The sequence below is a fragment of the Manacus vitellinus genome, unplaced genomic scaffold (assembly GCF_001715985.3).
Source record: "Manacus vitellinus isolate BGI_N305 unplaced genomic scaffold, ASM171598v3 scaffold_75_pilon, whole genome shotgun sequence".
In the NCBI taxonomy this organism is placed as follows: Eukaryota; Metazoa; Chordata; class Aves; order Passeriformes; family Pipridae; genus Manacus; species Manacus vitellinus.
Window position 1 is genome coordinate 952,511 of NW_021940789.1, and position 10,559 is coordinate 963,069.

General features: G+C 48.1%; 1 protein-coding gene across 1 annotated transcript in view; it reads left to right on the forward strand.

Moving 5' to 3' along the window:
- The window catches only part of HIVEP3 (human immunodeficiency virus type I enhancer binding protein 3), a 297,766-nt gene that overhangs the window by 141,370 nt on the left and 145,837 nt on the right, over positions 1-10,559 (forward strand). The window contains exon 4 of the mRNA XM_025896340.2: positions 2,435-2,515. The gene's annotated coding sequence lies outside the window, so the exon portion shown is untranslated. The remainder of the gene's footprint in view (positions 1-2,434; positions 2,516-10,559) is intronic.

Consider the following 10,559-nt stretch of genomic DNA (forward strand, 5'->3'; position numbering starts at 1 on the left):
CAGTTTGACTTTGCCTTGCCTTTGGCTTTTGCTCACTTGGTTTTGTAATCTCAGTGCACACCATATTATAACATTTAACACATTGATCTATGTGCCTGACAATAATCACAACATTGAAACTACTGTCCTAACAGGAGCAACAAGCAAACTCAGCCATGTAGGGTTTTCTTCTGCTTACCAGTTACTTAGAATGAAAAGCAGCAAGGAGTGTTTTGGTGTTTTCTGGACACTGCTCTCCAGGAGCAGTTTGCATTCGGGGGCTGATTTTAGGAGAACCACAAAGCCCATCACCAGCCCCTCTCCTCTGCCTTGTCTTTGAATGTCTGGAAGTGAATTATTTCACATATAAAGAAAATTCTTTGCAATGATATTCTTCACAAATCGTTTGCTCTCAAGTCCAGATTGCAGGTGAGAAGAGGAGAGCAGAGAGAAAAATGCCCAAAATGATGACAGGAGGGATGACACTGCTCTCCAGGAGCAGTGTGGGGGCAGGTGCAGAGCACAACAGAGATCTGAGCTGGGACCTTACAGATCTCTGCAAAACCTTGGGGACATTCCCCTGTGAGAAAGGGACACCAAAGTCCCTGAGCAGAGCTGAGCAGGATGAGGGGGGTTTGTTCCTCACACGTGCTCTGGGCATTCATTGGGCTGTGTCCATGGTGCTGGGTTTGGTGCTTAAACCAACATTCACTCACAGCCCCTGTGGGTTGGTAAACTGCTTTTGTAACACTCTTTTGGATTTTCACCCTTGTTAAATTAAAACAGCGTTTTGTTTTAATACAGTTGTGAGATTAACACATAAATGAGTTTTCTCTTGGTCCAGGGGGGCTTTCCCTTCACCTGTGCCTTCAGCTTTTTGTTCACAATGATTTCAGGTATTCTCAGTGCTGTCCTGCTATTGCATTTCTTTGTGCAATATCATTGTGCAGAGGTTTCTGTAGCTTCATTCTGGCTCTGAATCTGCCAACACACTTCAGGAGAAGCCACTAATAAGGACACAGATTTGAAATTATCTCATCTAATTGCTGGCAGCACAAGGGATGGTGGGGGAGATGTTCTGAGGCATTGCTGGGTGGCCTAACAGTGTTAGTTCCATTAAATCCTTGGAGCCTGACTATCTGTAGTTATTTCCTCCTGGGTAATGAGAAGGATTAATTTAAGGAAACAATAAGAGTAACCACAGGTGGGTGTGTCTGAGGGATGGGGGTGATCCTGGGGGCTAGGAGGGCTCTGCACTGATGCCAGTGCAGCCCTGTCCTGTGTGGTTTGGGAAGTTCCAGCCCTCCCAGCCTCAGCATCCACACCAGTGAAATGGGCTCATCCCTCACTCACCTGTGGGAGATGATGAGAATTAATGGCAAAATATCCAGGAATCTCCATCTAAGAGGAGTCACACAATGGCAAAGCTGTTATTTTATATTGTTATGATATTTGTATTGTTAGTATGTTATACCTATTATATATATTATTATGTTTATACTGTTATTATATTTAAACACACTGCAGGTTTGAGGCTGCAGTGGCTCCTCTTGCTCCACTTGCACTGAGGATGCTCCAGGCCCCCCCGGGGATGTCACCTGCTGTCACCCCTGTGGTGTCCTCACACATGGGGCCACTGCCCCTGGGGCAGCAGACACTTTCATTGATGCTGCCCAACATTCTGCTTTATTTTCCCTACATCCAGGATGTGTTATGGATGATGTGCCCAGCCCTGGAAGTGTCCAAGGCCAGGTTGGACGGGGCTTGGAGCAACCTGGGTACTGGCAGGTGTCCCTGCCCATGGCAGGGGGTGGAGTGAGATGAGCTTTGAGGTCCCTTCCAATTCTGTGATTCTGCTTTAAACCACTCTCAGCCTTTTGAAAATGATTTTTCCTGGGTACATTCCCATAACCTGGTCCGATTTTGACTTTTCTTCTAAAATTTAGCCCCACCAGTCCTGAGGTGGGGAGTGAATGATCCCTCCCCAGCTGTGACCACAGCAGCTCACCCTCAGTGGGCTGGGGCAGGGCCAGGCCTGGGGACAGGCTCAGCTTTCTTTCCCAGCTCTAAAGGAGTCAGGATGGGGCCCAGTTTGCATTCAGGGTCTGATTTTAGGAGAACCACAAAGCCCATCACCAGCCACTCTCCTCTGCCTTGTCTTTGAATGTCCGGAAGTGAATTATTTGACATATAAAGAAAATTCTTTGCAATGACATTCTTCACAAATCATTTGCTCTCAAGTCCAGATTGCACGTGAGAAGAGGAGAGCAGAGAGAAAAATGCCCAAAATGATGACAGGAGGGAAAGAGAGAGTAAGGAAAAACCCCAAAGTCTTGATGGGAGCAAGTAGAAAATACCCAGGGGATATTTTTGGAGGAGATGTGACTGCCTCTGGGGTATAATGACACATTTCAATCTGCTCCATTACATTCAGGTCTCTTGTTTTCTCCCCCAGGCTCCCTTTCCCAGGTCACCAGATGAACACCTGAGTCTCCTCCAAGGGTCAGAGGATGAACCTGTAGCAGCTTCTCCACAGGTAAGAGTCTCCAGTGGTTTGGGAAGTGTGTGGGACCACAGAGCCCATGGCCCCAGGGCTTTGTGGCTGCAGCCTGTGCCTGTGCTGTGCTGCCTGTGCTGTGCTGGAGGTTTGCTCATGGGGCTCTGTGCTCCCTGGTGCTGTGCTGGAGGTTTGTTTTCCACGGGGCTCTCCCGGGTTTTGTGCCCCTCTGAGGTGACACAGCCCCAGAGGTTTGCAGTTCCTGGAGCAGATGTAGTGACTGAGCATTTAAAAGATGTTTTGAGGGGTAACAACGGATCCAATATTGGTTTTTCATTTTATTTCTGCTTCCAGTGTGCTCTGGTTTGGTCTGTAGGTGCTCCTGTGCAGGTGTTTGCAGGGATTTTCTGGAGCAGGTACTGTGGGTGCAGGTGGAGGTCACATCTTTCTTTCTGGCTCTTTATCCAGCAGCTGCTTAACATAAAATATTTAGAACCAGAAGCTGCTGCTGAGCAACATGAACAGCAGGCTCCCAAATCCCACCCTCCCTCACAGCTCTGCCCTTTCCCCTTTCCACCTTCATGAAGTGGCTTCATCTCCTGAGGGAGTCTTGCCTTCCTTTGGGATGCTGCCTGTCCAACTCTGGGGAACCTTGTGGAAATAAAATACTGTTCATGGAGCTCTTGGAGAACCCTCCAGAAGAAGGTGTTGTGTTCCTGGGCAGGGCCATTGGCCACCAGCTTGTTGTAGAAGCTCAGTCCAGGCTCTGATGCTGATGTTGAGGGGGGATTTTAGAGGACACTTGGCTGAGGTGAGATAGATGAGCACAGACTTCAAGTGGAAAATGGGATGGTTTTCTCCCTGCTTTGGAGTGTGCACCTTTTCCACAGGGATGCACATCCCACAGGAGCAGGTTGCAGGTTGCAGACACATGGCCAGGGGTTGTTTTCCCAGTCAAACACGGTGGCCTTGGATGGGCAGCACAGCAGGGAAAGACCAGGAAAGCTCTGGGAATGGGGTCAGGCTGGGGGAGGTGGTGGTGCTGCACCTACAGAAGACACAGGATTTTTGGGGGAGAAGCTGTTGGCCTGGAAAGAACACGAGGGTGGTGGGGCACAGCCCAGTGTCCTGGGGAGCAGTGACTGCTGTTCCCTGTGACACAGCCCCGGTTCTTGTCACCCCGCTGAGAGGGAATTGAGGGACAGTTGTGCTCCCTGGGAGCAGCAGGGAACCACAGGGAACTACAGGGAGCCACAGGGAACCACAGTCAGTGTGGCTCCAAGCTGCCTCCACCAGCAAACCCTTGCTTGGATGCACTTAGAGCTCATTATCTCCCCGACCTTTCGTTTCACAAGTGTTTCTTGCAACGTGTTTCTTCAGCCTGGTCCAGCTTTGACCTCGGTTCCCAGAGGCAGCAGGATAATATATTCATGTGCTGTGTTGTCTAGCCACTTCACATCCCTCCCTCCTCCCCTCCCTCCACCCCTCGTCTCTGTCCTTTTTGGCAATCTGTCATTTCCAGTTTTGGGCCGAGTCCAGGAGCTGAGTAAAAAGTCCTTGGGCAGCTGGAGTGAGATACAATGGGTTTAAATACGCTTTAACGTGTTTGTAAACAACTGCACTTCATCAGGGGCCCTGCCCAGCACGCTGGCAGCAGACAGAACTGATGAGACTCTTCTGAGATCAGAATTAATTACACTGCATGGAGATGGTGCAAAGCAGACAGTGATGCAGAGGGAAATATCTCCTGTTCCGTGGTCCATGTCGGTTCATTTATGCTCTGCTTGTCACCGAGGCCACTGAGCACCTGGGATTGCTCCTCTCTCAGCTGTGGCAGGGGACAAGATGAGCAGAGACAGCTCAAAATGTTGGGAGGGCCGTGGAGCTGCAGCACCGTGAGGATGCTCCGCAGAGCACCCGCTGACACGTCATGTTTGGTGGAAATCATCTCTCAGGGGGGATCAGCACAGGGAATAAAGCTTTTGTCCTGTTAAAATAGCCCCATTTCTCCCGAATTCCCACAGCTTGTTCCCGGTGGAAAAAGAAAAAAAATTAGTTTTATGATTTCTGTTGCAACAGGGAATAAAAAAAATCCTTCACTGAGGAGGATTTGAAGAGAGAAACAAGCTCAGAGCACAGGGAGGGGGCAAATGAGCTGTAGCTGGAGCACATGGATTGGGATGGTCCCAGGTAGCTTGTTGATCCCAGCTCATGAATTTTGATGAATAAAGACTGAATTTGCAGGTCTGGCTTTCACTCTGCTGCTGAGGACTGTGAGTGGGGCTGATGTCATGATATCACTGTTTAAACACAGAGAAGTTGTTCTAGTGGGGAAATCACGGACAAGAAAAATCAAAATGCTTTGGAATAATCCCCTTTGCAGTGTGGTGACTGGGCTCACACTCCAGGGTTGGTCCTTGGCTGCTCCTGGAGGCAGCAGATCCCTGACTCTGCCTGAGGACCAGGGGAATTGCAGGAATTGGCACCGTGGCTTGGAACGAGATCTAATTAATTAATTCGAGACATGCTGGGATTAAATTTTATTAAACCTTGGAATCAGAGCAGACCAGAGGAAATGTAAGCAAAGGCTGGGAAGGGGAAGGAGGGGTGTGTGTGACATGTGCTGCCTCTGCCAGCGCTGCCGGGGCGCTGAGGGGTGCTCAGGATGTCTGGAGATACCTGCTAATGTGTGGATATATTAGAGTCATAGAACAGAATCATGGGATGTCCTGAATTGGAGTGAACCCACAAGGATCATCCATCCAACCCCTGGCCCTGCACAGACACCCCAACAATCCCACCCTGGCCCTCAGAGCGTTGTCCAAACCCTCCTGGAGCTCTGGCAGCCTTGGGGCTGTGCCCACTGCCCTGGGGAGCCTGGGCAGTGCCCAACCAGCCTCTGGGGGAAGAACCTTTGCCTGAGATCCACCCTGAGCCTGCCCTGACACAGCTCCAGCCGTTCCCTGGGTGCTGTCCCTGCTCCCCCAGAGCAGAGATCGGAGCTGCCCCTGGGGAGGAGCTGCAGCCCCCCCTGAGCTCTGCCCTCAGCCTGCTCTGCTCCAGCTGCACTCACATTCACACACCCGAGTTCACTCCTGACAGGGCAGTCAGGGAGGTTCTGCTTTCCTTATCCAGTTGCTCTGGAATTTTCCATGCCAGGTGACTGACCCACCCCTCTGGGATCAGAAGCCAGGCCCCTCTGTCCAGGTGCTCCCTGATATCCTTTGGAACAAAGACAATTCTTTTCCTTTTCCCCTGATCCTGTGCTGGTAAAAGTGTCATGCTCTACCCAGACCTGCCTGTTACTCCATGAAAAGGGTTGTCAGCTGCATATTTATTGCCTTTAAAATGACTTGGGGTCTTCTGGAATGAAAATTCAGGACAGTCCTTTCTCACATGGTGGCACCTCGGAGCTTCCTGTGCTCCCAGACACCGCCTGCTCAGCTGTGTGTGTGCTGGCACAGCTCAACTCTGCCGGGCTTTCCAGGAATAACCAAGTTTTCTGCACATAAAAGTGGGTATGTGGGGTGTGTGCAAAGCCCTGGGCTCTCCAGCCAGGGGTGCAGCACAGGACTGGCCTTTTTGGGAATGCTGTTTTGCCTGCCGGATCCCCAGCATCCCACACGAGCTGTCTTTCCTCCTGACAGCTTCAGGAATATACTTCACACTAATTTTAGCTCTCCCTCCAAGGTGGATATCTTTGGGGTTTGGGCACAATCAATGCCTTATTCATAAAACTACAAACACTGTAAAAAGAAAGGGGGACGGGACAGAAAGTGTCCCGCCCCAAAACGTGTCTGATCTCCAAGCAGCTGTAATTTTGGCTTGCTCAGAGAACAAGCTGAGGTTGTTCATTTTAACAGCCAGGAAAGGGCTGTCTGTTTATATTTAGGGCCTTGTAGATTTGCTCAGTGTGTGCAGGTGGCACATGAAAACATGGGATGATTTCTTACCGGGATAAGGCCGTGTTTTTCCTGGCCTGGTGTTAATTCTGTGTGAAGGCTCAGTGAGTAAGCACTGAAAATTTTCTTGTAGCAGTTTCTGGGGTAAGATTTTGTAGCATTTTGGATTGTTGTTTGGTGCTTCATCCTGCTGAATCTCTCCCATGCACCTTCCTGCAGAGTTTTGCCCAGAACACACATTTTTAAGAGCAGGTTGGCAGCTCCTGTGACTTGGAGTTGTGGCATTAGGGATCATCACTCAGTTCTCACTGAATCAGTGTTAATAAACCCCTCTAATAAAAATAAATAGGTGGATGTAACACATCTTGCAGCAGGGATTGGGGTGGTGGTCCAGGATCTCAATCAACTTGTTGTGTGCAGCTCTGACCTTCAGCTCTGCTCTGACCTCCACCTCCCACTAAACCCTGCCCTCACGTGGACGTGGCACTTGGGGACATGGTTTAGTGCTGAACAAGGTGGTGGTGCTGGGTTGGTGGTTGGACTTGACTTTTTCCAACCTCAATGATTCTGTCATTCTCTGGGCTCTGTCTGAAGAACTGGCTGAAGGAGGTTGTGCCTCCCATCAATCTCCAGCCTTGCTCCTTCACCTCTTGGCTCCAGGATCTGCAAAACCTGAATCAATTCTCACCTGGAGTCATCTTGATTTCAATTATTTGTGTTTGGCATGAGCTGGAGAGGACAGTGTTTCCAAAACAAGGCTTTTAGGCCTTGGCTTCTGGAGCTGGGTCCTTCCTGCTCATCCCCCAGAAATGCAAAGTCCTGCTCAAGATGCAGAAGAGACAGTTCTGCAGCTTGGCTGAGGTTGGTCCTTCAGAGAGAGCAGAATTCACCTGTGGAGCAGCAGAAATTGTTCCAAAATGGACACGTCACGTGTCTGAGATGGAGCTGAAGATGCTGAATTGCTCTTCTGATAAAGTCTGGTCCAGCCAGACTCAGCACTCTGCTCTTGTGCCACCCCTCAGAAATGGCTCCCTGGCTGCTGCTCTGGCTCTGACAGCAAGCAATGACCTGGGCACAGGGCAATCCAGAACCTTCTTTGGTGTTTGCAAAGCTTCCCAAGCTCCCAGGGCTGAGGAGGTTTGTGAAAAGGGGAGGGCAGCTCTTAATGTCCCTTCCCTGGGGCTCCTGGGGAGTGCCCAGGTCTGAGGTCTGTTCACAGAGCCAAAATTAGAAAGCTGTTGATGTTGGTTTTTTTCATTCAGAGCTACAAAAAGTCCTGTTTGAGTGAATTGAAACCCCAGGCAGCTGCAAGGAAACAAGGTTCAAAGTGGGTGTAAGGGGTGGATGGAGCCCAGTGAGGAGAAAAGAAATTGGATTTTAATTTTGTGTACCTGTAACATACCCTGGTGGGTCATGGACCTGGGAGATGGGGCAGAAAAAGGTGAAATCCAGGTTCTGTTTGCACTAAAATATTTCTGGGCATGTTTGGGTGCTTTGCTGTGGTAACCAGAGGGCCTATTTTTAGGTCCTTTCCCAAGATGCCCCTCCACACTGTACTGAGCTGCTTGGGAAGCTGTTGTGCAAAGTTGTCCCAGAGGTTTTCAAGTTAAAATGAGCATTAACTCAGGAAAGTTCCAAGGGATTATGTTCCTCAAAATTGATCTGATCGTGTGTGATATTTCTGGGTGCATGTCCTGCCTGGACTTCATGCTGGGCATCTCTGAAATCCCAAATTCCACCTTTTGGGTAAGGAAAGGTTCTGCTTTCATTTTACAGCACAAACCCAATGATATTATGGCAACTTGTCTTAGCAGTTAAACTGAGTAATCCCAAAATACATGTTAGCATTTGCAATCACAGAGCTCTTGGCCCTCAGCCAGTGAAGTGCCTTCAAGTCTCATCCAGCAAAGACCAGATCTCTGTTTTCCTGAGGAGATTCACCAAGGAAGAGAACAAACCCACAGTTTTCAGTTGTACATTTGTGTGGAGGTTTGGGGTGAAACCTTCACCCTGCCTTGTTCGTGGATGGTTTGGGTTGGGAGGGACCTTAAAATCATCTTGTCCCACGCCCTGTCAAGGACAGGGACACCTTCCACTAGCCCAGGTTGGATAAGTCCATCTCTGGAGGCATGGATTTGGACACTTCCAGGGGCTCCAGGGGAGCCACAGCCTTCTACTCTTGGGCAACCTGTGCCAGGGCCTCCCCACCCTCCCAGGGAGGAATTGCACCTGCAAGTCCCTCAGGTTTTTCTAGGCTGACACTGGGCTGTTCACAGGCTCCAGTTTTCAAATGAAATCCATTCAGCAGATTCAGGCTGAAGCATTTATTTGTTAGCAAAGTGTTGTTATGCTCCATAAGATATATATCCCAAAAGAACAAAAGCAATCCTATCCAAAGAATCCCCAAACAGAGCCAGCAGACAAAGGCAGGCTTCTTTTTCAAATGTCATTCTTCATATTTTATTGTCTTTCATCCATAATCACTTAAATACACTGGCATGTATTTGAAAAACTAACAACAGCCCAGCAATTGCCCTTTATCCCCAGCATGCTCAGGAATACATTGTGCTTTGTGATATATTGTTTCTCTCTTGGATTTCTTTCAAGGATGTTCTGCAAAGCGTTTCCATGTGCATTTGAACGAGACAATCCTCTGTCTATCCCTGGATTTTGTACCAGAACAATTTGCTCTTGTTCAAGGGCTCCATTATTCTTTGAAGATTTTAGGAAAGCAATAATTAAAATATGCAGGGGGACATCTATAGATTGTCAGGCTTGGAGGAGAAAGGTTTCCTTATGAATTTTTGTTTCATATCATAGAAGCATAGAATGGTTTGGGTTGGAGGGACCTTAAAGACCATCTAGTTCCAACTTCCCATGAGCTGGAAACCCTAAAGATCATCTAGTTCCAAACCCCACGGGTTGGGACTCAGGGTTTTCTATGAGGGGGTTGGGACTCATAGGGGTTGGAAATCACAGGGCTTCCCATGAGTTGGAAACCCCAAAGTCCATCTAATTCCAACCTCCCAGGAGCTGGAAACCCTAAAGGTCATCTAGTTCCAAACCCCAGGGGTTGGGACTCAGAGTGTTTCCAGTGAGAGGCTGGAACTCAGAGGGGTTGGAATTCACAGGGGTTGGAACTCACAGGGTTTCCCATGAGTTGGAAACCCCAAAGTCCATCTAGTTCCAATCTCCCAGAAGCTGGACACTCTAAAGATCATCTAGTTCCAAACCCCAGATGGGTTGTTTGATAACCCATCTGGGTTGTCAAACCCATCAGCTCTCAAACCCAAGCCTAGATGGGCTTTCAAGGAGGACTGATGGGGGACTGGGGACATTTGAGCTGTTGGGGGCCCAGGACTGGCATTTTTAATGCATTTCAATATTTAAGTCTTGCAGAAACGAAGCACCAAACCTTTGAAATGATCTTGAATCCTCTTCAGTAAATTTAAACAGCGTAATGAGAAGTTCAAGGGATGGATTTGCCTCCATGTGACCCTTCAAGTGTGTGTTAAACCAACATGGGATCACAGAGTGAAATTCCTGAAGTGGGAAAGGTGATGTAACATGGGAGCTCTCAGCTCCTGAAACGTTTTCCTTTTAACAAGACATATCTCAAGAACACGTTGTTATTTTGAGTTATAGTTCAGACTTGTGCTCGATTCTGTAGCCATAGAAGCAATTATAATATTGTTTGATTATTCTCAATTCTAATGGTGCTTATAGGAAAAAATACATCTTCTCCCAGACAAGGAGCTACTTAGCATTTTTAATGGTTTGGATTTGCTTTAAACCCATATGACCATTTAATCTGGAAGATGTTATAACTTCTAAACTCAAAAAGATACCCAAGTTTTAACAGCAATGTTTACCATTTCATGTTGATGCAGATAAACAAAATATCCTTTTTTTTTTTTTTCTGGGTTGTTTTCTTACTTCTTCTCTTATTATTTTTATCATTATACCACAGAAGCAAAATTAAGGAGGTGAGTAAACAGCATCTCCCAGCAGTGAGGTGGGGAGGTTCATTTCCACGTATGTTCTGGGTACAAAAAAAGAAATACAGTCTCTCTAGTGTGAGTATTTAAAGCAGGAGGCTCCTGTGGACCTGGGCATGGACAGGGGAAGTCAACAGGTGGCATTTAAAAGTGTGAATCTGCAATCTGTGACATGTTTAATCT